The sequence below is a fragment of the Ranitomeya imitator genome, chromosome 6 (genome assembly GCF_032444005.1).
Source record: "Ranitomeya imitator isolate aRanImi1 chromosome 6, aRanImi1.pri, whole genome shotgun sequence".
In the NCBI taxonomy this organism is placed as follows: Eukaryota; Metazoa; Chordata; class Amphibia; order Anura; family Dendrobatidae; genus Ranitomeya; species Ranitomeya imitator.
In genome coordinates, this window is record NC_091287.1 from 94383000 (window position 1) to 94410472 (window position 27473).

The 27473-nt window shown below is 43.7% G+C and overlaps 1 long non-coding RNA gene across 1 annotated transcript; it reads left to right on the top strand.

Moving 5' to 3' along the window:
* The first annotated feature begins 315 nt into the window (after positions 1-315).
* On the top strand, positions 316-25725 carry LOC138643584 (uncharacterized). Its single transcript, XR_011314196.1, has 3 exons — positions 316-362; positions 2544-2590; positions 25681-25725. It is a non-coding gene; the product is annotated as an uncharacterized lncRNA (long non-coding RNA).
* The last annotated feature ends 1748 nt before the right edge of the window (positions 25726-27473 follow it).

Here is a 27473-nt window from a genome sequence, read left to right on the forward strand (position 1 = left end):
GTATTCACGTCAGTTGCCTGGTATATTGGTAATGAGTGAACTGTTGTTTTGGACAGGTTTGATTGAATAGTGTCCATGAGAGGGTAGTCTTAGATAGGGTTACAACTTACCATTTAATGGCGTACTATGTGACATGCAGAAGTAGTGCTGAGTGCTGTTGTTTCAAAAACATCCAGCAAACATCCAGCAACTAGAGGGGTTAACAGAGTCACAGGAGACAGGGAGTGGTTAGCAGAGCCCCAGGGGGATTGTGGTGAACTTCTTTACTATTCTGGCAGCAGCGGAAGGGATGAGTGGTGTGTGATTTGCCTGAACTTTTGTGAGAGACAGGTGAACCATAGGGACACAGGATTCCTTTAAAGGTAAGGTACCACGTTTGTAGATTATTAATAAATCACTGTAATGTAGTTTAACATGCTGCTATAAGCAAGTTTTAAATGCATGTGAAACAGATTTCATGTGTTATATGAGTTTAAAGAATGCACTGGGGGCTGACATCTTGGTTTTGCAGCTGTAGCAGGGCACTATCAGTGTCAGATTATGGCACCCTATGGAAATAGGAGATAATAGACCGCCGAGGACCCTATCTCTAACATTGTAGCAGCATTAGCAGTGAGCTGGGCAGGGCACGCCTCTGTGGGCTGCACAACTCACTGCTGTAGGTGTAACTAGCTGCCATTTTATTATAGCCCTGTGCTATCTGCCGAGCTCCACTTACTCTCTATCGCAGGACAGAAGAAGCGCTCACTGCTCCTCTGTACTCCAGGCAGGCACATCCTGGGCAGACATCCTCTGCTCCTCACATGCTGCCCTGTGTGCTTCTCCTGCTGTGTCTCCGCCTCCCCCTCACACACAGTCCCTGTGATCTCAGGTAAGCTGCACTCAGCCTGCAGAGAGAGGAGGTGACACCTGGAGAGAGAGCAGGGCAGCTGACAGGACAGGGATTAAGGTGGGGGAAGGGGGATGGCAAGAATGTTATTCACAAAAAATGCTGCTGAGCCCACTGTGTTCTGTACCTCTGTAAACAAGCTGTGCCTCTGATGCAGTAACTGCTGGTGATAGCAGGTCACAGGGCAGTCACACACAAAATGGCGCTGCCCTGTGATGCTGCTCTTCATTCTGCCCTGGGGATATTAGACCACCCAGAAGGGGAGGGAAATGGTGATGTCAGCAGTTACTGCCCCAATTTTGCTGCTAACAGTAAAGTTGGTAAATCTTACTATAGCTGCTTGAGGTCTATAGCGGAAAATGCTCCCCCTAGTGGTAAATATGTATATTTGTAAAAAAAATATATAATATTTTTCATATAGATATGTTTGCAAACACTGCAAACATTGCATTAATACATTTTAATTACTATTTTAAGCTTAAAGGGACACTGTCACCTGAATTTGGAGGGAACAATCTTCAGCCATGGAGGCGGGGTTTTTGGGTTTTTGATTCACCCTTTCCTTACCCGCTGGCTGCATGCTGGCTGCAATATTGGATTGAAGTTCATTCTCTGTCCTCCATAGTACACGCCTGCGCAAGGCAAGATTGCACTGTGCAGGCGTGTACTACAGAGGACAGAGAATGAACTTCAATCCAATATTGCAGCCAGCATGCAGCCAGCGGGTAAGGAAAGGGTGAATCAAAAACCCCAAAACCCCGCCTCCATGGCTGAAGATTGTTCCCTCCAAATTCAGGTGACAGTGTCCCTTTAATTTCACAAAAAAACAAAATACAAGAAAACTGGTGGCACCTTCCCTTTAAAGAGTGAAGTTGGGCTAACCACTGTACTGCTAGTTAAGAAAGTCTATCAGGAGCAGGAAGATAAGCACTGGAAAGAATTGTCACATGGATCATCTCCCTCAGCAACCCCCCTCCATCTCACTGTGCTAGAAGGAATGCTGTGTACTACTGTGCCTTTGTAAAGAGTCTTGAACTGTTATTCAATGTGCCTCTAAGAAGCAGCTGTACTGTTTATGAAGCCTGTGCACTTGAATTGCATTGGACGTGCTGTGATATTAAACTACACTGTTCATGAGGACTCTATCAATTGTGTCTGTGTGAACAAGTGGATCCATCTTGTGCCTGAGGAAGCCGCAGTGCATGGTCGCCCTGAGTAATGATTCTCCCAGAGTTACAAAGAATTCATGAGACCTGTCCGCCTCTATCTGAACCTAGCAGCGTGCACGTAACAAATAGTTTAATGAGACAGTTGAGTCAATGCTTAATGACAGGAATATTGGGGGTGAATTGAACAGAAGTCAAAACTAAGAGGTTACAACATTGTTCTTGTTATATATGTTTGCAACATATATGATAAATTGTTAACTTGTGTGTGTATGTAACCATTATGCCATTTTATCTCTTCTGAGTACTGCAACCATTAAGAGCATCATTTTCTTAAAGTGACTGCAACCATAAAGTCTGTGCAGCTCAATGATTGCTGAATGTCCAGTCATGTTCAGAAATTTTCAATTGCTTTCAATCAATCTGGTCAGCAATGGTCTTCTTTTAAGGGAAACTACTTGAGTATAATCACCTTACACCTCTTTCAGGAAACCCAATCAAGAAGGAGGTATGGGGACAATAATTCAAAGTCGTGGTAGGCTCCCAAGTTCTATTGATTTTTAGTATCACAATTATGTAATTTCCTTATTTGCCTTTATTGTATAATGATTTTACAACTCCGACTACCCGTGAGGTAATATTCTTTTTAATCATACTTGGCTTCTTAGCTTTCTCAAGTTTATTTATGTAGAACTAGATGGCAGCCCGATTCTAAAGAATCGGGAGTCTAGAATCCATATATACTTGAAATTCGGCAGGAGCTTGAAGAGCAACGTCACTGGGCCCGCCTCCACGCAGTAGAAACTTGCTGTGAGGTAAAAATTCAAAAATCACACCAAAATGGCGGGCGGAGTGTGTCACAGTACGGCACGTTTCTGATTGGTCGCTCGCAGCAGGCGGCAACCAATCAGACACTGGACACTGTTGACGTCACTTATCTCCGGACATTAGCTCCGGACATTAGCTCCGGACATTAGCTCCGGACATTATCTCCGGACATTAGCTCCGGACATTAGCTCCGGACAAAGCCACGGAAGTTGGCACAAATTGCAGGAAGTAGTATTCTAGGCAATTAATCTCCGGACATTAGCTCCGGACATTAGCTCCGGACATTAGCTCCGGACAAAGCCACGGAAGTTGGCACAAATTGCAGGAAGTAGTATTCTAGGCAATTATCTAATATATAATTGCCTAGAATACTACTTCCTGCAATTTGTGCCAACTTCCGTGGCTTTGTCCGGAGCTAATGTCCGGAGCTAATGTCCGGAGCTAATGTCCGGAGATAAGTGACGTCAACAGTGTCCAGTGTCTGATTGGTTGCCGCCTGCTGCGAGCGACCAATCAGAAACATGCCGTACTGTGACACACTCCGCCCGCCATTTTGGTGTGATTTTTGAATTTTTACCTCACAGCAAGTTTCTACTGCGTGGAGGCGGGCCCAGTGACGTTGCTCTTCAAGCTCCTGCCGAATTTCGTCAAAAAAATGATAATACCATTTACCAAAACTATATATATTTAGTTGTGAAGTGGTTCAGTGACATTTTCACACCAATTTTGAACTTTTGTTTGGTGTTTTCTCCATATACTGCCTATTATTCACTGACTGTTATACTGAGAGACTGCCGTTTATTAACCTCTTCTTTGCCACATTGGGTATATTGCTCTATTATTTGCCACATAAGGACATTGTCCATTATTGCCCAGCAATTTCTCTGCAATATAAACTGCCTATTTATTAATATCTGCATTCCTGCAAAGAACTATTGCCTATTATTAACTGGGTATTTTCCTACTACCTGACATTGTTCTTAAGCAAAGAACCGTTGTTGTGGCATTTGCCACAACACGCAAAGTTGTCGTCTGATGTCTTTCATCCCTCCCCTCATAAGCATGTTCATGGATCCTGTGTAACTGTACCTTAACCCCTTAGTGACCGAGCCAAATTTTTGAAATCTGACCAGTGTCACTTTATGTGGTAATAACTCTGCAACGCTTCAACAAATCCCAGTGATTTTGAGATTGTTTTTTCGTGACACATTATACTTTATGATAATGGTAAATTTAGTTCAATATTTTTTGTGTTTATTTATAAAAAATATAAAAAATTTGAGAAAAATGTTAAAAAATTAGCAAATTTCTAAATTTGAATGATTATCCCTTTAATCCAGATAGTCATACAACAGCAAACCATTAATAAATAACATTTCCCACATGTCTGCTTTACATCAGCATCATTTGTAAAATGTTCTTTTATTTTGTTAGCATTTTAGGAGGTTTAAAAATGTAGCAGCAATTTTTCATTTTTTCAAAAAAATTTACCACATTTATTTTTTTAGGGACTTATCCATGTTTGAAGTGACTTTAGGGGTCCCATATATTGGGAAACCCCTAAACGTGATATCATTTTAAAAACAGCACCCCTAGACATATTGAAAACTGCTGTCAGGTAGTTTATTAACCCTTCAGGTGCTTTACAGGAATTAATGCAAAGTGGTATGACAGAAATGAAAAAGTGTATGTTTACCACCTAAATGTTGCTAACTTCTAAACAGATTACTACAGCCGTCAGACTCTAAGGCCGCTATTTGGTCATGAATTGCCATCGCAAACATCAGGACAACAAAATCATGATCTGAGGGCACCAATTGGGATAAAGAAGAAGCCCCCACACTCTGTTAATCATTTATAATGATGTAGTCACTATTGACAGCAGCATCTAAGGGGTTAAACAGATTTAGAAGGTGCAAATACTGACCGTGGCTGATACAGCAAGTTGTCAGCTATAGTGTACAACCAACAGATGCTGGATTGTCATCTGTATGGGGAGGCTATTCTCTTATATCTCAGGTCAGTTAAAAGACGTATTGGCGGTCATTAAGGGGTTAAATAACAAGAATTGTCAAGAGCTGGTGAGTGCAGCCATTTTTTGTTCTTTCTTACTATTATTTATTAACCCCTTCCCGACCTTTGACGCCACGTAGGCGTCATAAAAGTCGGTGCCATTCCGACCCATGACGCCTATGCGGCGTCATGGAAAGATCGCGTCCCTGCAGATCGGGTGAAAGGGTTAACTCCCATTTCACCCGATCTGCAGGGACAGGGGGAGTGGTAGTTTAGCCCAGGGGGGGTGGCTTCACCCCCTCGTGGCTACGATCGCTCTGATTGGCTGTTGAAAGTGAAACTGCCAATCAGAGCGATTTGTAATATTTCACCCATTATAACGGGTGAAATATTACAATCCAGCCATGGCCGATGCTGAAATATCATCGGCCATGGCTGGAAATACTAGAGTGCCCCCACCCCACCCCTCCGATCGCCCCCCCAGCCCTCCGATCTGGCCGGTACACTGCTCTGGCTCCCCTCCGTCCAGTGCTCCGCTCCCCCCCGTGCTCTTGTCCGCTCCCCCCGTGCTCCAATCACCCCCCCGTGCTCCAATCACCCCCCCTGCACTCCGATCCACCCCCCCCCGGTGCTCCGTTCCACCCCCCCGTGCTCCATTCCAGCCCCCCCGTGCTCCGTTCCACGCCCCCCGTGCTCCGTTCCACCCCTCCCGCACTCCGATTCCCCCCCCGTGCTCCGATCCCCCCCCCCCCCCCGTGAGCCCCCCCCACCCCATCATACTTACCGATCCAGCCGGGGTCCCGTCCGTCTTCTCCCTGGGCGCCGCCATCTTCCAAAATGGCGGGTGCATGCGCAGTGCGCCCGCCGAATCTGCCGGCCGGCAGATTCGTTCCAAAGTGCATTTTGATCACTGAGATATAATCTATCTCAGTGATCAAAATAAAAAAAATAATAAATGACCCCCCCCCTTTGTCACCCCCATAGGTAGGGACAATAAAAAAATAAAGAAATTTTTTTTTTTCCACTAATGTTAGAATAGGGTTAGGGGTAGGGTTAGGGGTAGGGTTAGGGTTAGGGGTAGGGTTAGGGTTAGGGGTAGGGTTAGGGCTAGGGTTAGGGGTAGGGCTAGGGGTAGGGTTAGGGTTAGGGCTAGGGGTAGGGGTAGGTGTAGGGTTAGGGTTAGGGCTAGGGGTAGGGGTAGGGTTAGGGCTAGGGTTAGGGTTTCGGTATGTGCACACGTATTCTGGTCCTCTGCGGATTTTTCCGCTGCGGATTTGATAAATCCGCAGTGCTAAACCGCTGCGGATTTATGGCGGATTTACCGCGGTTTTTCTGCGCATTTCACTGCGGTTTTACAACTGCGATTTTCTATTTGAGCAGTTGTAAAACCGCTGCGGAATCCGCACAAAGAAGTGACATGCTGCGGAATGTAAACCGCTGCGTTTCCGTGCAGTTTTTCCGCAGCATGGGCACAGCGATTTTTGTTTCCCGTAGGTTTACATTGAACTGTAAACTCATGGGAAACTGCTGCGGATCCGCAGCGTTTTCCGCAGCGTGTGCACATACCTTTAGAATTAGGCTATGTGCACACGGTGCGGATTTGGCTGCGGATTCGCAGCAGTGTTCCATCAGGTTTACAGTACCATGTAAACATATGGAAACCAAATCCGCTGTGCCCATGGTGCAGAAAATACCACGCGGAAACGCTGCGTTGTATTTTCCGCAGCATGTCAATTCTTTGTGCGGATTCCGCAGCGTTTTACACCTGTTCCTCAATAGGAATCCGCAGGTGAAATCCGCACAAAAAACACTGGAAATCTGCGGAAAATCCGCAGGTAAAACGCAGTGCCTTTTACCCGCGGATTTTTCAAAAATGGTGCGAAAATATCTCACACGAATCCGCAACGTGGGCACATAGCCTTAGGGTTAGGGTTGGAATTAGGGTTGTGGTTATGGTTAGGGGTGTGTTGGGGTTAGGGTTGTGGTTAGGGGTGTGTTGCGGTTAGGGTTGTGTTTAGGGTTATGGCTACAGTTGGGATTAGGGTTAGGGGTGTGTTGGGGTTAGTGTTGGAGGTAGAATTGAGGGGTTACCACTGTTTAGGCACATCAGGGGTCTCCAAACGCAACATGGCGCCACCATTGATTCCAGCCAATCTCGTATTCAAAAAGTCAAATGGTGCTCCCTCACTTCCGAGCCCTGACGTGTGCCCAAACAGTGGTTTACCCCCAGATATGGGGTACCAGCATACTCAGGACAAACTGCGCAACAATTACTGGGGTCCAATTTCTCCTGTTACCCTTGTGAATCAAAAAAAATGCTTGCTAAAACATAATTTTTGAGGAAAGAAAAATGATTTTTTATTTTCACGGCTCTGCGTTGTAAACGTCTGTGAAGCACTTGGGGGTTCAAAGTGCTCACCACATATCTAGATAAGTTCCTTGGGGGTCTAATTTCTAAAATGGGGTCACTTGTGGGGGTTTCTACCGTTTAGGCACACCAGGGGCTCTGCAAACGCAACGTGACACCCGCAGACCATTCCATCAAAGTCTGCATTTCAAAAGTCACTACTTCCCTTCTGAGCCCCGACGTGTGCCCAAACAGTGGTTTACCCCCACTCATGGGGTATCAGCGTACTCAGGAGAAACTGGACAACAACTTTTGGGGTCCAATTTCTCCTGTAACCCTTGGGAAAATAAAAAATTCTGGGCTAAATAATTATTTTTGAGGAAAGAAAACGTATTTATTATTTTCACGGCTCTGCATTATAAACTTCTATGAAGCACTTGGGGGTTCAAAGTGCTCACCACACATCTAGATAAGTTCCTATCGGGGTCTAGTTTCCAAAATGGGGTCACTTGTGGGGGGTTTCTACTGTTTAGGCACATCAGGGGCTCTGCAAACGCAACGTGACGCCCGCAGAGCATTCCATCAAAGTCTGCATTTCAAAACGTCACTACTTCAATTCCAAGCCCCGGCATGTGCCCAAACAGTAGTTTACCCCCACATATGGGGTATCAGCGTACTCAGGAGAAACTGGACAACAAATATTGGGGTCAAATTTCTCCTGTTACCCTTGGGAAAATTAAAAAATTCTGGGCTAAATAATTATTTTTGAGGAAAGAAAACGTATTTATTATTTTCACGGCTCTGCATTATAAACTTCTATGAAGCGCTTGGGGGTTCAAAGTGCTCACCACACATCTAGATAAGTTCCTTTCGGGGTCTAGTTTCCAAAATGCGGTCACTTGTGGGGGGTTTCTACTGGTAAGCCACATCAGGGGCTCTGCAAACGCAACGTGACGCCCACAGAGCATTCCATCAAAGTCTGCATTTCAAAACGTCACTACTTCACTTCCGAGCCTCGGCATGTGCCCAAACAGTGGTTTACCCCCACATATGGGGTATCAGCGTACTCAGGAGAAACTGGACAACAACTTTTGGGGTCCAGTTTCTTCTGTAACCCTTGGGAAAATAAAAAATTCTGGGCTAAATAATTATTTTTGAGGAAAGAAAACGTATTTATTATTTTCACGGCTCTGCATTATAAACTTCTATGAAGCACTTGGGGGTTCAAAGTGCTCACCACACATCTAGATAAGTTCCTTTGGGGGTCTAGTTTCCAAAATGGGGTCACTTGTGGGGGGTTTCTACTGTTAAGCCACATCAGGGGCTCTGCAAACGCAACGTGACGCCCACAGAGCATTCCATCAAAGTCTGCATTTCAAAACGTCACTACTTCACTTCCGAGCCCCGGCATGTGCCCAAACAGTGATTTACCCCCACATATGGGGTATCAGCGTACTCAGGAGAAACTGGACAACAACTTTTGGGGTCAAATTTCTCCTGTTACCCTTGGGAAAATAAAAAATTGCAGGCTAAAAGATCATTTTTGAGAAAATAATTTTTTTTTTTTTTTCATGGCTCTGCGTTATAAACTTCTGTGAAGCACTTGGGGGTTCAAAGTCCTCACCACACATCTAGATTAGTTCCTTTGGGGGTCTAGTTTCCAAAATGGTGTCATTTCTGGGGGATCTCCAATGTTTAGGCACACAGGGGCTCTCCAAACGTGACATGGTGTCCGCTAATGATTGGAGCTAATTTTCCATTTAAAAAGCCAAATGGCGTGCCATCCCTTCCGAGCCCTGCCGTGCGCCCAAACAGTGGTTTACCCCCACATATTGGGTATCTGCGTACTCAGGACAACAATATTTGGGGTCCAATTTCTCCTATTATCCTTGGCAAAATAGGAAATTCCAGGCTAAAAAATCATTTTTGAGGAAAGAAAAATTATTTTTTATTTTCATGGCTCTGCGTTATAAACTTCTGTGAAGCACCTGGGGGTTTAAAGTGCTCAATATGCATCTAGATAAGTTCCTTGGGGGGTCTAGTTTCCAAAATGGGGTCACTTGTGGGGGAGCTCCAATGTTTAGGCACACAGGGGCTCTCCAAACGCGACATGGTGTCCGCTAACAATTGGAGCTAATTTTCCATTCAAAAAGTCAAATGGCGCGCCTTCCCTTCCGAGCCCTGCCGAGTGCCCAAACAGTGGTTTACCCCCACATATGAGGTATCGACGTACTCGGGAGAAATTGCCCAACAAATTTTATGATCCATTTTACCCTACTGCCCATGTGAAAATGAAAAAATTGAGGCGAAAAGAATTTTTTTGTGAAAAAAAAGTACTTTTTCATTTTTACAGATCAATTTGTGAAGCACCTGAGGGTTTAAAGTGCTCACTAGGCATCTAAATAAGTTCCTTGGGGGGTCTAGTTTCCAAAATGGGGTCACTTGTGGGGGAGCGCCAATGTTTAGGCACACAGGAGCTCTCCAAGCGCGACATGGTGTCCGCTAACGATGGAAATAATTTTTCATTCAAAAAGTCAAATGGCGCTCCTTCCCTTCCGAGCCTTACCATGTGCCCAAACAGTGGTTTACCCCCACATGTGAGGTATTGGTGTACTCAGGAGAAATTGCCCAACACATTTTAGGATCCATTTTATCCTGTTGCCCATGTGAAAATGAAAAAATTGAGGCTAAAAAATTTTTTTGTGAAAAAAAAGTACTTTTTCATTTTTACGGATTAATTTGTGAAGCACCTGGGGGTTCAAAGTGCTCACTATGCATCTAGATAAGTTCCTTGGGGCGTCTAGTTTCCAAAATGGGGTCACTTGTGGGGGAGCTCCAATTTTTAGGCACACGGGGGCTTTCCAAACGTGACATGGTGTCCGCTAAAGAGTGGAGCCAATTTTTGATTCAAAAAGTCAAATGGCGCTCCTTCCCTTCCAAGCCCTGCCGTGCGCCCAAACAGTGGTTTACCCCCACATATGAGGTATCAGCGTACTCAGGACAAATTGGACAACAACTTTCGTGGTTCAGTTTCTCCTTTTACCATTGGGAAAATAAAAAAATTGTTGCTAAAAGATAATTTTTGTGACTAAAAAGTTAAATGTTCATTTTTTCCTTCCATGTTGCTTCTGCTGCTGTGAAGCACCTGAAGGGTTAATAAACTTCTTGAATGTGGTTTTGAGTACCTTGAGGGGTGCAGTTTTTAGAATGGTGTCACTTTTGGGTATTTTCAGCCATATAGACCCCTCAAACTGACTTCAAATGTGAGGTGGTCCCTAAAAAAAATGGTTTTGTAAATTTCGTTGTAAAAATGACAAATCGCTGATCAAATTTTAACCCTTATAACTTCCTAACAAAAAAAAATTTTGTTTCCAAAATTGTGCTGATGTAAAGTAAACATGTGGGAAATGTTATTTATTAACTATTTTGTGTCACATATCTCTCTGGTTTAACAGAATAAAAATTCAAAATGTGAAAATTGTGAAATTTTCAAAATTTTCGCCAAATTTCCGTTTTTATCACAAATAAACGCAGAATTTATTGACCTAAATTTACCACTAACATGAAGCCCAATATGTCACGAAAAAACAATCTCAGAACCGCTAGGATCCGTTGAAGCGTTCCTGAGTTATTACCTCATAAAGGGACACTGGTCAGAATTGCAAAAAACGGCAAGGTCTTTAAGGTCAAAATAGGCTGGGTCATGAAGGGGTTAATTGTATTATTTTTACATTTGAATAAATAAAGTATATATGGATTCTAGACTCCCGATTCTTTAGAATCGGGCTGCCATCTAGTTTATTAATATCTGCATTCCTGCAAAGAACTATTGCCTATTATTAACTGGCTATTTTCCTACTACCTGACACTGCCCACAACACGCAAAGTTGTCGTCTGATGTCTTTCATCCCTCCCCTCATAAGCATGTTCATGGATCCTGTGTAACTGTACCTTAAATAACAAGAATTGTCTAGAGCTGGTGAGTGCAGCCATTTTTTGTTCTTTCTTACTATTATTTATTAATTGTATTATTCTTACATTTGAATAAATAAAGTATATATGGATTCTAGACTCCCGATTCTTTAGAATCGGGCTGCCATCTAGTCTAATATATAATTGCCTAGAATACTACTTCCTGCAATTTGTGCCAACTTCCGTGGCTTTGTCCGGAGCTAATGTCCGGAGCTAATGTCCGGAGCTAATGTCCGGAGATAAGTGACGTCAACAGTGTCCAGTGTCTGATTGGTTGCCGCCTGCTGCGAGCGACCAATCAGAAACGTGCCGTACTGTGACACACTCCGCCCGCCATTTTGGTGTGATTTTTGAATTTTTACCTCACAGCAAGTTTCTACTGCGTGGAGGCGGGCCCAGTGACGTTGCTCTTCAAGCTCCTGCCGAATTTCGTCAAAAAAATGATAATACCATTTACCAAAACTATATATATTTAGTTGTGAAGTGGTTCAGTGACATTTTCACACCAATTTTGAACTTTTGTTTGGTGTTTTCTCCATATACTGCCTATTATTTTTGTTCTTTCTTACTATTATTTATTAATTGTATTATTCTTACATTTGAATAAATAAAGTATATATGGATTCTAGACTCCCGATTCTTTAGAATCGGGCTGCCATCTAGTATATTAGATAATTGCTTTAAGGGCAATGCTTAGTTGTGGCATAATTTAGCTGACATCCCCTTTTTCTACATCAGAGCTGTGGGATAATATATTAATTTCTGAAGGGGCATTTTCCACAGAATCACTAGCAATTTCAATGACACGTTTTATAGATAAAATCTTCTGTTTTCACCATGGTCCTGCAATCATAAACCCTGCTGTTGTGAGAGATATTTGTCATGATGGACATGGCAACTCTGAGGTCAAACCTGTCTCCTGGCAGATAGGAGAGTTTGTGTCTCTGGCGTTCACTTTATAAGATGTCATTGAATGTGCTTGATATATTGCAATAGACAGAAGAACTGTCTAAAATGTCGCCTTCCACTCAGGAGGCTTGAAATATAGGAGTACCCAGAAAGGGCAGTCGGCCAAATTACTACCAGTTAATCCTTGACCCAAAAGAACATCTGCAGAGCTAAGGAAGCTTTTGACAGAGTTTAGAGTATATCTATTCTGTGCAGTTTCTAACCTCCGTCCTCTTTTAATCGCCAATCCCACTATTACCCACGTTGCAAGAGCACTTAATTAACAGCTCCAAAAAAAAAAAAGAATTAAGCATAGAATTTTAATTGCATCAAACAGACGCACAAGCTGTAATCCAAATGTGGTTGGTAATAGTAATTAAAAGTGATGAAAGTGATCTTCACTTGATAGAACTTTATTATATGTTCGGCTCAAGAATGAGAAAATTAAAATGCGCTTTTATTTAATATGGGCATGTAATTTGTACAACTGTCACTTATACCAGGCCTAATATAAAGCAGTTCCATAAATGCATACTATATTATAGGGAAACAAGGAAGCTTTATGCCAATAAAAACAAGTATATTTTATTAATCAAAAAAGGATTAAAAAACCTTTCAAATTGTATGTCAATCAATGGGAATACATATGCAGAATATACTGTCTGCACCAGAAAATACACCACCATATACAGTGGGGCAAAAAAGTATTTAGTCAGTCAAAAATAGTGCAAGTTCCACCACTTAGAAAGATGAGAGGCGTCTGTAATTTACATCATAGGTAGACCTCAACTATGGGAGACAAACTGAGAAAAAAAAATCCAGAAAATCACATTGTCTGTTTTTTTAACATTTTATTTGCATATTATGGTGGAAAATAAGTATTTGGTCAGAAACAATCAATCAAGATTTCTGGCTCTCACAGACCTGTACCTTCTTCTTTAAGAGTCTCCTCTTTCCTCCACTCATTACCTGTAGTAATGGCACCTGTTTAAACTTGTTATCAGTATAAAAAGACACCTGTGCACACCCTCAAACAGTCTGACTCCAAACTCCACTATGGTGAAGACCAAAGAGCTGTCAAAGGACACCAGAAACAAAATTGTAGCCCTGCACCAGGCTGGGAAGACTGAATCTGCAATAGCCAACCAGCTTGGAGTGAAGAAATCAACAGTGGGAGCAATAATTAGAAAATGGAAGACATACAAGACCACTGATAATCTCCCTCGATCTGGGGCTCCACGCAATATCCCACCCCGTGGGGTCAGAATGATCACAAGAACGGTGAGCAAAAATCCCAGAACCACGCGGGGGGACCTAGTGAATGAACTGCAGAGAGCTGGGACCAATGTAACAAGGCCTACCATAAGTAACACACTACGCCACCATGGACTCAGATCCTGCAGTGCCAGACGTGTCCCACTGCTTAAGCCAGTACATGTCCGGACCTGTCTGAAGTTGGCTAGAGAGCATTTGGATGATCCAGAGGAGTTTTGGGAGAATGTCCTATGGTCTGATGAAACCAAACTGGAACTGTTTGGTAGAAACACAACTTGTCGTGTTTGGAGGAAAAAGAATACTGAGTTGCATCCATCAAACACCATACCTACTGTAAAGCATGGTGGTGGAAACATCATGCTTTGGGGCTGTTTCTCTGCAAAGGGGCCAGGACGACTGATCCGGGTACATGAAAGAATGAATGGGGCCATGTATCGTGAGATTTTGAGTGCAAACCTCCTTCCATCAGCAAGGGCATTGAAGATGAAACGTGGCTGGGTCTTTCAACATGGCAATGATCCAAAGCACACCGCCAGGGCAACGAAGGAGTGGCTTCGTAAGAAGCATTTCAAGGTCCTGGAGTGGCCTAGCCAGTCTCCAGATCTCAACCCTATAGAAAACCTTTGGAGGGAGTTGAAAGTCCGTGTTGCCAAGCGAAAATCCAAAAACATCACTGCTCTAGAGGAGATCTGCATGGAGGAATGGGCCAACATACCAACAACAGTGTGTGGCAACCTTGTGAAGACTTACAGAAAACGTTTGACCTCTGTCATTGCCAACAAAGGATATATTACAAAGTATTGAGATGAAATTTTGTTTCTGACCAAATACTTATTTTCCACCATAATATGCAAATAAAATGTTAAAAAAACAGACAATGTGATTTTCTGGATTTTTTTTTTCTCAGTTTGTCTCCCATAGTTGAGGTCTACCTATGATGTAAATTACAGACGCCTCTCATCTTTTTAAGTGGTGGAACTTGCACTATTGCTGACTGACTAAATACTTTTTTGCCCCACTGTACCTATAAATAATCAAGTGATCAGAATGCCTATAACAACAAGTATGCAGAGACCACAATATAGCTATAAAACACCCAGCTGATATACAATCTTCTATATATATAATTGTCTAAGGGTCACTTCCGTCTGTCTGTCTGTCACAGATATTCATTGGTCACGGCCTCTGTCTGTCATGGAAATCCAAGTCGCTGATTGGTCGCAGCAAGACAGCCACGACCAATCAGCGACGGGCACAGTCCGGCGGAAAAATGGACGCTCCTTACTCCCTGCAGTCACTGCCTGGCGCCCGCTCCATACTCCCCTCCAGTCACCGTTCACACAGAGTTAATGCCGGCGGTAACGGACCTCGTTATGCCGCGGGTAACGCACTCCGTTACCGCTGCTATTAACCCTGTGTGTCCCCAACTTTTTACTACTGATGCTGCCTATGCGCCATCAACAGTAAAAAGATCTAATGTTAAAAATAATAAAAAAAACAAAAGATCATTATATACTCGCCTTCAGCCGCATTTCCCGCTCCTTGCGACGCTTCGGTAACCGCTCCATGCAAGCGGCAGGTTCCGGTGGCAAGGATGCTATGCGACAAGGACCTGCCATGACGTCACGGTCATGTGACCGCGACCTCATCACAGGTCCTGCGCGCCTGCACGAGAAGGACCTGCCATGACGTCACAGTCATGTGATCGCGACGTCATCACGGGTCCTGCGCTACCAACCCTGGGACCGGAAGCTGCCAAGTGCACCGCACACAGGCGACATGACTACAAGGGCTCCTTCGGAGGGTGAGTATATGTTTATTTTTTATTTCTTAACCTGTGACATACATGGCTGGGCAATATACTACGTAGCTGAGCAATATACTACGTGACTGGCCAATATACTACGTGGCTTGGCAATATACTACATGGCTCTGTGCTGTATACTACGTGTCTGTGCAATATACTACGTGTCTGTGCAGTATACTACGTGGCTGGGCAATATACTACGTGGCTGGGCAATATGCTACGTGGCTGGGCAATATACCACGTGTCTGTGCAGTATACTACGTGACTGTGCAATATACTACGTGTCTGTGCAGTATACTACGTGGCTGGGGAATATACTACGTGGCTGGGCAATATGCTACGTGGCTGGGCAATATACCACGTGGCTGGGCAATATACTATGTGGCTGGGCAATATACTACGTGGGTATGTGGGCTGTGCAAAATACTACGTGGACATGCATATTTTAGAATACCCGATGCGTTAGAATCGGGCCACCATCAAGTAAAAAGATAAAGCACCCAAAAATCACAGCGGAAAAAAAATATATATATATATACGTGTGTGTAAACTAATACATAGTCACCTTGTTGGAAATATGCATACACAGTGTAAAGGGAGTGAGCCAAGTGGACAAATAAATAGTAAAAGCTCCTAGATGAACATATGTTATGCTGTCTAGATTTAAGTGCAAAAATGCAAAAAAAAAATATATATATTTTTTCAAAGAAAAAACAGATTGCCGCACCAACCGCTAGTGGATCTACCTGTGCATATGTGTGCCAGATATCCAGCGTGAATGCCAATTTCAGGAATCGGGTGCTGCCACAAAAAAATAGTCCATAAATAGCAAAACCATAGAAAAGAGTGGGCACTCACCATCCGCTAATATTCAGTCTTTATTGTGACCACATGGCAGTTGCAGAAATAGCAGGGAGAAACGTGATATAAAAACACGACGGCCGTTTCGCGCTGCCGCGCTTCCACGAGTCTTGATGGTTTTGCTATATATTTATATATATATATATATATATGCCCCAATGGACAAAAAGGGTATAACATGTATCTATATAAAGCGTGGGTGTTTGTGACTATCCCCCTGGACGAAGCATCACGCGAAACGCGCGTCGGGGACCCAAACTGCGCTGCATCTATAGGTAGTACACCCATGCCCTATTTCATGCCTTTTACTACGCACTAGAGACACTTTTTTGCTATATGTTGCACATATGTGAGTCTTTTCCATTGAGCTATGTGCCATATGTATACCCCTATGATTTAGCTGCAAGGACTTGAGATGCCATATTACTTGTACTTGGCACATATATATTCTTGAGTTAATGACCTAAAGGTATTTCTTCCACTGAACCAGGTGTTGTATAACTATTATCACAATCTCATGGCGATGATTAGGAACTTTATCAACATGTATGATGCTGAAGGAAACGAAAGTAAATAAATCTTTATCCAAATTTGATCAATAAATTAGTTCCAAAATTACCAAGTCTCTATGAATTTATCTGTAGAGTTGGGAAGCATGGCTGTAAAATGTTCCATTGAATGCATATCTTTTATTCAGAAGAGATCGGACATAGTGGGAGGTACAACTTTTTTTCCAAAATTAAGGAATCAAACATTTTTACTGCTGTTAGTAGTCGGTAGTAAGAGTAAAAGTCTGGCCCTAGGCTAATCCCTGTCTTTCAGAAACACGTTTAGTGTATATCAGGATCTAGAGGAATATGCTTCCCTAGCACATTTTTGGTGAGGTTCTCCACCTTCTTACAATAATTTGTTATCAAGGGGTATGTGGATTAGGGAAATGCAGTAGATATAGTATATTTTGACTTCAGCAAAGCATTTGATAAAGTATCTCATATTATCCTTAGTGAAAAAATGAGCAAGTAATGGATTGACAAGGCTATGGTTTGGTGCATTCATAACTGGCTCAGTGATCGTTCTCAAAGAGTAGTGATAAATGGTTGCACATCCAATTGGAAAAGTGTTTCTAGTTGGGTACCACAAGGCTCTGTCCTGGCCCCAGTGTTGTTCAACATTTTTTTTATAAATGATCTAGATAAGGGAACTGAATGGAAACTGATAAAATTTGTAGACGATGAAAAGCTAGGAGGGATAGCTAACACTAGAGAAGACAGAGAAAGGATTCAGAAGGTTCTAGGTAAGCTTGATCAGTGGGCAGCGACTAATGGAATGATATTTAACAGTGAGAAATGTAAGATTCTACATCTGGGCAAGAAAAACAAAAATTCCATCTACAGAATGGGAGGAATAGAACTAAGCAACAGCATGTGTAAGGACTTGAGTATACTAATAGATCACAGGCTGCATATGAGTCACCAGTGTGATGCAGCAGCAAAAAAGCAAACACGGTTCTAGGATGTATTAAGAGATGCATAGAGTCTAGATTACATGAAGTAATCATCCCCCCTACTCCTCCTTGGTCAGACCTCAATACTGGACACCACATTTAACCCCTTCCCGACCTCCACCGTACTAGTACTGCGGAGGTTGCATCTCTTCCTTTGATGCGGGCTCCAGCCGTGAGCCCGCATCAAAGCCGGGACATGGCAGCTGTTTTGTACAGTTGACATGTGCCCGCAATAGTTAAATGCCGCTGTCAAACTCTGACAGCAGCATTTAAGAAGTGCTGCCAGCCGCGCGGCCAGAAGTACGCGGACCGCTGACTAATCACATGAATGGTGGTCATTGGTGCGTTGCCATCACAACCAGAGGTCTCCTCGAGACCTCTATGGTTATTGATGGCAGATTGCTATGAGCGCCATCCTTTGGTCGGCGCTCATAGCAAGCCTGTAACTCTGCTGCATAGAGGTGCATCACCTCTATGACTATAAACATAAGGATGAATGACCTCGGGGAGATCAAAACAACCAACACCGCGGAGACACAATCATGTGTTTCTCAATGCAGTGATCCAAAACACTGCCCCCATCTCTTATGGGAAATATGCAAATGCATGTAGAAAAGCCGCGGAGACACCATCACGTGTTTCTCAACGCAAGCAATAAATAGCCAGTTTTTTCACCAGGAAGGAACAACCACGGGAAGGGCAGCATTCAAAAAGGAAAGGCTATTTATTGCTTGCGTTGAGAAACACGTGATGGTGCCCCCACGGCTTTTCTACATGCATCGCCTCTATGAAGCAGAGGCGATCGCGCTATGGCAGCTTCTAGTCTGCTATGGAAGCTATTGAAGCATGGCAAAAGTTAAAAAAAATGTTTTAAAAAATATGAAAAAAAAATAAAAAATTAAAGTTCAGAACACCCCCATTTCGCCCCATTCAAAATAAAACAATAAAAAAATCAAAGCTACACATATTTGGTATCGCCGCTTTCAGAATCGACCGATCTATCAACAAAAAAAGGATTAACCTGATCGCTAAATGGCGTAGCGAGAAAAAAATTCAAAACGCCAGAATTTTGGTCGCCACGACATTGAATTAAAATGCAATAACTGGCAATCAAAAGAATGTATCTGCACCAAAATGGTATCATTAAAAACATCTGGTCAGCATGCAAAAAATAAGCCCTCACCCAACCCCAGATCACGAAAAATGAAGATGCTATGGGTAACGGAAAATTGTGCAATTTTTTAGCAAAGTTTGGAATTTGTTTCACCACTTATATAAAAAAGAACCTAGACATGTTTGGTATCAATTAACTCATAATGAACTGGAGAATCAATCATAATGGCATGGTTCAGGGGGGCGAAGCTTCTGAGTGGGCCCCTAACCAGGTAACCTTCATTGCAATTCGGTGACGCACCCTAATAGTGGAAGAAATCCTCAGCAGATGACCGTGCTATTACTGAAGATAATCTCTATACAACAACCAACAAGGATATTACAGCCATATGGTCAGTGGTAGATACCAGTCCCACAGAACATATACAGTTAGGGCCAGAAATATTTGGACAGTGACACAATTTTCGCGAGTTGGGCTCTGCATGCCACCACATTGGATTTAAAATGAAACCTCTACAACAAAATTCAAGTGCAGATTGTAACGTTTAATTTGAAGGGTTGAACAAAAATATCTGATAGAAAATGTAGGAATTGTACACATTTCTTTACAAACACTCCACATTTTAGGAGGTCAAAAGTAATTGGACAAATAAACATAACCCAAACAAAATATTTTTATTTTCAATATTTTGTTGCAAATCCTTTGGAGGCAATCACTACCTTAAGTCTGGAACCCATGGACATCACCAAACGCTGGGTTTCCTCCTTCTTAATGCTTTGCCAGGCCTTTACAGCCGCAGCCTTCAGGTCTTGCTTGTTTGTGGGTCTTTCCGTCTTAAGTCTGGATTTGAGCAAGTGAAATGCATGCTCAATTGGGTTTAGATCTGGAGATTGACTTGGCCATTGCAGAATGTTCCACTTTTTGGCACTCATGAACTCCTGGGTAGCTTTGGATGTATGCTTGGGGTCATTGTCCATCTGTACTATGAAGCGCCGTCCAATCAACTTTGCAGCATTTGGCTGAATCTGGGCTGAAAGTATATCCCGGTACACTTCAGAATTCATCCGGCTACTCTTGTCTGCTCTTATGTCATCAATAAACACAAGTGACCCAGTGCCATTGAAAGCCATGCATGCCCATGCCATCACGTTGCCTCCACCATGTTTTACAGAGGATGTTGTGTGCCTTGGATCATGTGCCGTTCCCTTTCTTCTCCAAACTTTTTTCTTCCCATCATTCTGGTACAGGTTGATCTTTCTTATCTATCCATAGAATACTTTTCCAGAACTGAGCTGGCTTCTTGAGGTGTTTTTCTGCAAATTTAACTCTGGCCTGTCTATTTTTGGTATTGATGAATGGTTTGCATCTAGATGTGAACCCTTTGTATTTACTGTCATGGTGTCTTCTCTTTACTGTTGACTTAGAGACAGATACACCTACTTCACTGAGAGTGTTCTGGACTTCAGTTGATGTTGTGAACGGGTTCTTCTTCACCAAATTAAGTATGCGGCGATCATCCACCACTGTTGTCATCCGTGGACGCCCAGGCCTTTTTGAGTTCCCAAGCTCACCAGTCAATTCCTTTTTTCTCAGAATGTCCCCAACTGTTGATTTTGCTACTCCAAGCATGTCTGCTATCTCTCTGATGGATTTTTTCTTTTTTTTCAGCCTCAGGATGTTCTGCTTCACCTCAATTGAGAGTTCCTTTGACCGCATGTTGTCTGCTCACAGCAACAGCTTCCAAATGCAAAACCACACACCTGGAATCCACCCCTGACCTTTTAACTACTTCATTGATTACAGGTTAACGAGGGAGACGCCTTCAGAGTTAATTGCAGCCCTTAGAGTCCATTGTCCAATTACTTTTGGTCCCTTGAAAAAGAGGACGCCATGCATTACAGAGCTATGATTCCTAAACCCTTTCTCCGATTTGGATGTGGAAACTATCATATTGCAGCTGGGAGTGTGCACTTTCAGCCCATATTATATATATAATTGTATTTCTGAACATGTTTTTGTAAACAGCTAAAATAACAAAACTTGTGTCACTGTCCAAATATTTCTGGCCCTAACTGTAAGAGATCACAGCACAGTTACAGATAATGTCTTACCGCTGATGTTCTCTGATGGAATCGTTCACTTTTCCCATCTTTTCCATCTGGCCCAGACCGACATGACAACTTCTTCCACCCAGGACTCGTCTGCAGAGAATACAACAAAGACACATTTCACTTCTCATATTCCAGCCCCATCACCATCTATTCCCAACCTGCACAAACTCCTCATCCTGCTGATACCCCAATACTGAACCACTGGTGCTGTATGCGTCCCTATTACTGCCCCTGATACCCCAATACTGAGCCACTGCTGCTGTATGTGTCCCTATTACTGCCCCTGATACCCCAATAGTGAGCCGCTGCTGCCATAGGTGTCCCTATTACTGCACCTGCTGTGTTGTTGTCTGTGCCTTCTAAATTCTAAAGCACCCTTCTATAATATAGTAATGCCGGGTGCAAGTGCCCTGGAAAACAGTGCCCATATTTTGTTCCCTAGAAAGTAATATTGCCATGTGTGCTCCTTTGATAGTCACAGTAACCTGAGATGCCCTATAACAAGAAGTGCCCACTTTACATTTAATAATGTCCCGAGTCTCCCCCCTGTACAGCTCCCCTATACAGTATAATGCCCCCTCACTGTATAGTACCATCCACACAGTATACTGACCCATTAGTAGCCCCCAAACTGTTTGGCTCCAACACGGTATGATGGCCCCTTCACTGTAGTCTCCACACTGTATAATGGCCCACTAGATGGCCTTCATATAGTATAATGCACCAGATCATCCTAAATATGGTATAATGCACTCCCCATAGGTCTCCATATAGTATAATGCACCCCCCCATATGCCTCCATATAGTATAATGCACCCCCCATAGGATTCCATAGAGTATAATTCACTCCCCATAGGACTCCATATAGTATAATGCACTCCCCATAGGCCTACTCTATAGCACAAGGCAGCACCAATAGGCAGACTCTGTAGTATAAGACAGCACCCCATAGGCAGACCCTGTAGCATAAGGCAGCACCCAATAGGCAGATCCTGTAGTATAAGGCAGCACCCCATAGGAAGATTCTGAAGTATAAGGCAGCACCCATATAGGCCAACCCTGAAGTATAAGGCAGCCCCTATAGACAGACTCTAGTAAAAGGCAGTACCCCATAGGCAGACCCTGTAGTAAAAGGCAACACCCCATAGGCAGACTCTAGTAAAAGGCAGCACCCCATAGGCAGACCCTGTAGTAAAAGGCAGTACCACCATAGGCAGATTCTGCAGTATAAGGCAGCACCCATATAGGCAGATCCTAAAGTATAAGGCAGCCCCCCATAGGCAGATCCTGAAGTATAAGGCAGCCCCCCTATAGGCAGATCCTGAAGTATAAGGCATCCCCTATAGACAGATCCTGAAATATAAGGCAGCCCCCCTATAGGCAGATCCTGAAGTATAAGGCAGCACCCCTATAGACAGATCCTGAAGTATAAGGCAGCCCCCCTATAGGCAGATCCTGAAGTATAATGCAGCCCCCCTATAGGCAGATCCTGAAGTATAAGGCAGCCCCCCTATAGGCAGATCCTGAAGTAATGTGTGATAATGTGTGCAAAACTGTAAAGCGCTGCGGAATATGTTAGTGCTATATAAAAATAAAGATTATTATTAAGTATAAGGCAGCACCTTGCCTATAAGGCGGCCCCCATTAAAAAAACAATAAATAAATGCTCACCTCTCTTCCTCCTTGTTCCAGCGGTGCGCCGACCTTCCGCTCATCTTATGAAAGCGGGTGCCGGGTGGTGACATCATAGCACCAACTGTCAGCGTCGGCGTTGGTGACGCCAGACGCTGACGGGGGTGATGGGAGAAGGAGCACAGCGCAGCTCTCCTTTCCTCATCAGTGCGGTCACGGGCGGGGGCCCACTACTGGCACTGCCCCCCCCCGGCCTGCTCAGGTGCCCCATAGAGATGGTAGTGCCATTTGCACAAGCAGCAAAAGTTAAAGAGGCTTTCCCACAAAGTACAATTTAATTTAATAGATGTTGGAATTAAAAAAAAAGTTCCACAATTGGATGTGTTTAAATAAAATGTTCCTGTGCTGAGATAATCTTATAAATGTGCCTCTGCTGTGTACTGTGTAATGGCCGTGTCTGACCGTACAGGGACATGGTCTGATCATACTACAGGTTCTGGGCAGGGAGGAAGCAAATGAGAGTATACAGACACTACAGCACGGGATCGCGGCTGATTCTTTCTGTGAGGTAAACATTTCACTGCCTGTTTTTAGGTAATGCGTCCTTCCCTTTCACCGCCCAATCCCCCCTCCATCATGACTCATATACATCAGCTCCTCACTCCTTCCCTCTCCCATGTACAGCTCCCATGCACGTCTCACCTTCTTGAAAAACCTCACTCCATCTTACCCAAACACACTGCACAAAAAAACTTCATACAATTCCAAAAACTACTTGCTCTTTATCTTCCTGCTCCTTCTGATTTCAGGGGATATCTCCCCCAACCCCGGTCCCCTATCCCCCAACCTCAATCCCTACCCTACCTCACATCGAAATCTTAATAATCTTACTAATATTATTTGCACTCCTTCATCTCCTTGTTTTAATTGTGCCCTTTGGAATCTATGGTCTGTTTGCAACAAGCTTCCTTTCTTTCACAATTACTTTCTGAAAAACTCTCTGAATCTGTTGGCCCTCACGGAAACCTGGATTCAGGATTCTGACACTGTCTCTCCTGCTGCCATTTCCCATGGTGGCTTACAATTCTCCCATTCCCCGAGACCCACAAACAGACCTGGTGGTGGAGTCGGCATACTCCTGTCCCCACAATGCACTTTCCAGGTCATCCCCCCAGTTCCGTCACTCTCATTCCCTTCTTTTGAAGTCCACACCATCAGGCTCTTCCGTTCCCTCTCCCTCAGAGTAGCGGTCATATACCGGCCACCAGGCTCACCCACCCACTTCCTGGACCATTTCTCTGCCTAGCTGCCGCACTTCATGTCCTCAGAACTACCAACCCTTATCCTGGGAGACTTCAACATCCCCATAAACAGCCCCACTTCCACATCTGCATCCCAGCTTCTATCACTAACGACTTCTCTAGGTCTCTCACAGCTCTCAACCTCTGAAACACACAAAGACGGTAACACCCTGGACCTGGTTTTCGCCCGGCTCTGCTCAATTTCCTACCTTGATAACTCACCGCTTCCCCTCTCTGACCACAACATTCTCTCTTTCATACTCACAAATCCTCGCTCACCCTAGCACCCTCCTACCTACCATTCACTCAGAAATCTACATTCCATTAACTCTCATACACTTTCAGACTCCCTACGCTCATCATTGTCCCCAATCTCTTCTTTTTCCTGTCCTGATTTGGCCGTACATCACTTCAATGACACTCTTAGAAGCACCCTTGACCAAGTAGCGCCCCTCACCCTCAGAACCTCCAAACACAGAGTGAAACAGCCCTGGCTCACATCGCAAACCCGATTTTTCCAGCGATGCTCTAGGTGTGCTGAATGCTTATGGAGGAAAACACGCACACCAGAAGACTTCATACGCTTCAAATTTATGTTAAGGACCTATAACTCTGCCCTTCACCTCGCCAAACAGACCTACTTCACCACCCTGATCTTCTCACTATCCAATAACCCCAAGAAACTTTTTGACACCTTTCACGCCCTCCTCAGGCCAAAAGCACAAGCCCCTATCACAGACATTTGTGATGATGACCTTGCCTCCCACTTTATAGAGAAAATAGACAATATCCTTCAGGAAATCCGCTCCCAATCACCAAGTTCAGTGACTCCCATCCCTCCCTGCATTTCCCCTGGCTCACTCTCCACATTCGATCCCATCACAGAAGAAGAAGTCTCCATGCTCCTCTCCTCTTCTCGTCCGACTACATGCACCACCGACCCCATTCTCTCACATCTCCTCCAGTTTCTCTCTCCAGTCGTCACAACTCACCTAACTACAATCTTTAATCTCTCCCTCTCCTCTGGCATTTTCCCCTCCTCCTTCAAACACTCTATCATTACTCCATTACTCAAAAAACCCACCCTCGACCCATCCTGCACAAACCACTACAGACCAGTCTCCAATCTCCCCTTCATCTCTAGTCCAATATAGAAAAATCAGCCGCACTCTTATGGTATATCTTTGCAAAAATGTGATGTATTCTGATGGTTTCCAGAAAGTGACTAGTGTCTAAAATGAAGGATCTGGTTTTTTTCGTGAGAGGAGTGAGGATTTTTTCTAATAGGATGGATAGTGGGGATAAAATGGAATCTGTAGATGCAACTATAGGCCTGCCAGGGGGGTTATTGAGAGATTTGTGTATTTTTGGTAATACATAAAAAACTGGGGTTATGGGGTGTTGATTCATTAGAAAAGTGGATGTCTTGTGGTCTATAGTATTGGAGGTCAAATATTTGTCTAATGTTAATTCTATTTTCCTTTTGATGTCACTAGTGGGGTCTCGAGTGATCTGTTTATACGTCTGTGTGTCAGATAATTGGTTCCTTATTTCCCTGATGTAGTCCATTTGATTCATAATCACTATGGCCCCTCCCTTGTCTGCCGGTTTAATGGTTATGTGTTTATTGTTTTTAAGTGACCTCACTGCTTGTTTCTCTATGACCTTCACTCTATCACTCTAGCGGAATATTACAGGCAAAGCAGGATACCACGTGGCCTCCGATGCCATCTGCGTCCTACTCTTTTTTTCAGAAAATCCAGAATTTTGTGAAAAGTTTAAACAGATTCTGAACAAATGCTCATTAGATATTATCCTATTAACCATTGACTCTCTCCATACAGCGATTGGAGAAGCGGAAAAAAGGTATCTGCTATTGAAGAACAGCTAACCTCTACTTTATCCACGGCAGATTGGCAAACGTTGAAAACCAAAACAGATAAAATCATCGAGGAGAACCGTAAAAGTCTACAGGAAAGGAAAAGGACAAAGTTCCAGAGAGACTCGGACGATTATCAACAGGACCGCGTGTACAGATGGAACGATTCACCGAGTAGGGGCTACAGACGTGGATACTATGGCAACAGAAGACCAGACTCTTTCAGTTCAGACAGCGAAGGATCAACCCACAGCCACCCACAGAACCGTTTTTTATCAGGACGCCAGCCCAGGAGATACAATCCACGGAATAAAGGAGGAGACCGACCAGGAGGGGCCATCGCTACCGCTCCAGAACGGATGACAACACGATCACAGGTAGGACACTCAACTCGGTGGTAAACATTTCCGATTACACATTAACCCCTTCTGAACTGACGGTCCTCCAGCGAGGTCTCTCTTTTTGTCCCACTCCACCCTGGGATAAATTTAGACTTGAGCAAGACTTACAACGGTTTTACCGTAGCTTGCGTTTGAAAACACACTTTGGACTTCAACAAGATTTGTCTACAACAAGCACTGTACCTCAGACCCCGGAACTTTCCATTTCCATGTGGGGTCTACGCAACGTGAGTAGCTTCAATCCACCAAGGAGCTATCACGCCACAGAGGCATACATCGATCTTATACAGAAGGACATTAATCTGGTAATGGAACAACATAGCAAAGGGGCCTTCCCAACCCATAACAACATGTCTGTCATAGAGAAACAAGCAGTGAGGTCACTTAAAAACAATAAACACATAACCATTAAACCGGCAGACAAGGGAGGGGCCATAGTGATTATGAATCAAGTGGACTACATCAGGGAAATAAGGAACCAATTATCTGACACACAGACGTATAAACAGATCACTCGAGACCCCACTAGTGACATCAAAAGGAAAATAGAATTAACATTAGACAAATATTTGACCTCCAATACTATAGACCACAAGACATCCACTTTTCTAATGAATCAACACCCCATAACCCCAGTTTTTTATGTATTACCAAAAATACACAAATCTCTCAATAACCCCCCTGGCAGGCCTATAGTTGCATCTACAGATTCCATTTTATCCCCACTATCCATCCTATTAGAAAAAATCCTCACTCCTCTCACGAAACAAACCAGATCCTTCATTTTAGACACTAGTCACTTTCTGGAAACCATCAGAATACATCACATTTTTGCAAAGATATACCATAAGAGTGCGGCTGATTTTTCTATATTGGACTTGTGGTTGGGTTTTTCCCAAGTACAGCCAGCACCAACCTAAGATAGCTGAGTGCGCTCCTTTTTTCTTAATATATCCCCTTCATCTCTAAACTCTTGGAGCGACTGATATACTCCCGCCTTACCTGTTACCTCTCCACTCACTCCCTCCTAGACCCTTCACAGTCCGGTTTCCACCCCCTACATTCGAGAGAAACTGCACTCATCAAAGTGACCAATGACCTTCTGACAGCAAAACGTATTCTCGACCTTTCTGCAGCTTTCGACACTGTTGACCACCCTCTCCTACTCTCTAGGCTCCAGTCACATGGCATTAAGGACACTGCTCTCTCCTGGTTCTCTTCCTATCTTTCTGACCGCTCCTTCAGTGTTCTGTTCTCTGGCTCCACTTCATCTCCTCTTCCTCTCACTGTCGGGGTACCTCAGGGCTCAGTCCTTGGCCCCCTTCTCTTCTCTCTCTACACGGCCCCAATTGGACAGACCATCAGCAGATTTGGCTTTCAGTACCATCTTTATGCCGATGACCCACAACTATACACATCCTCCCC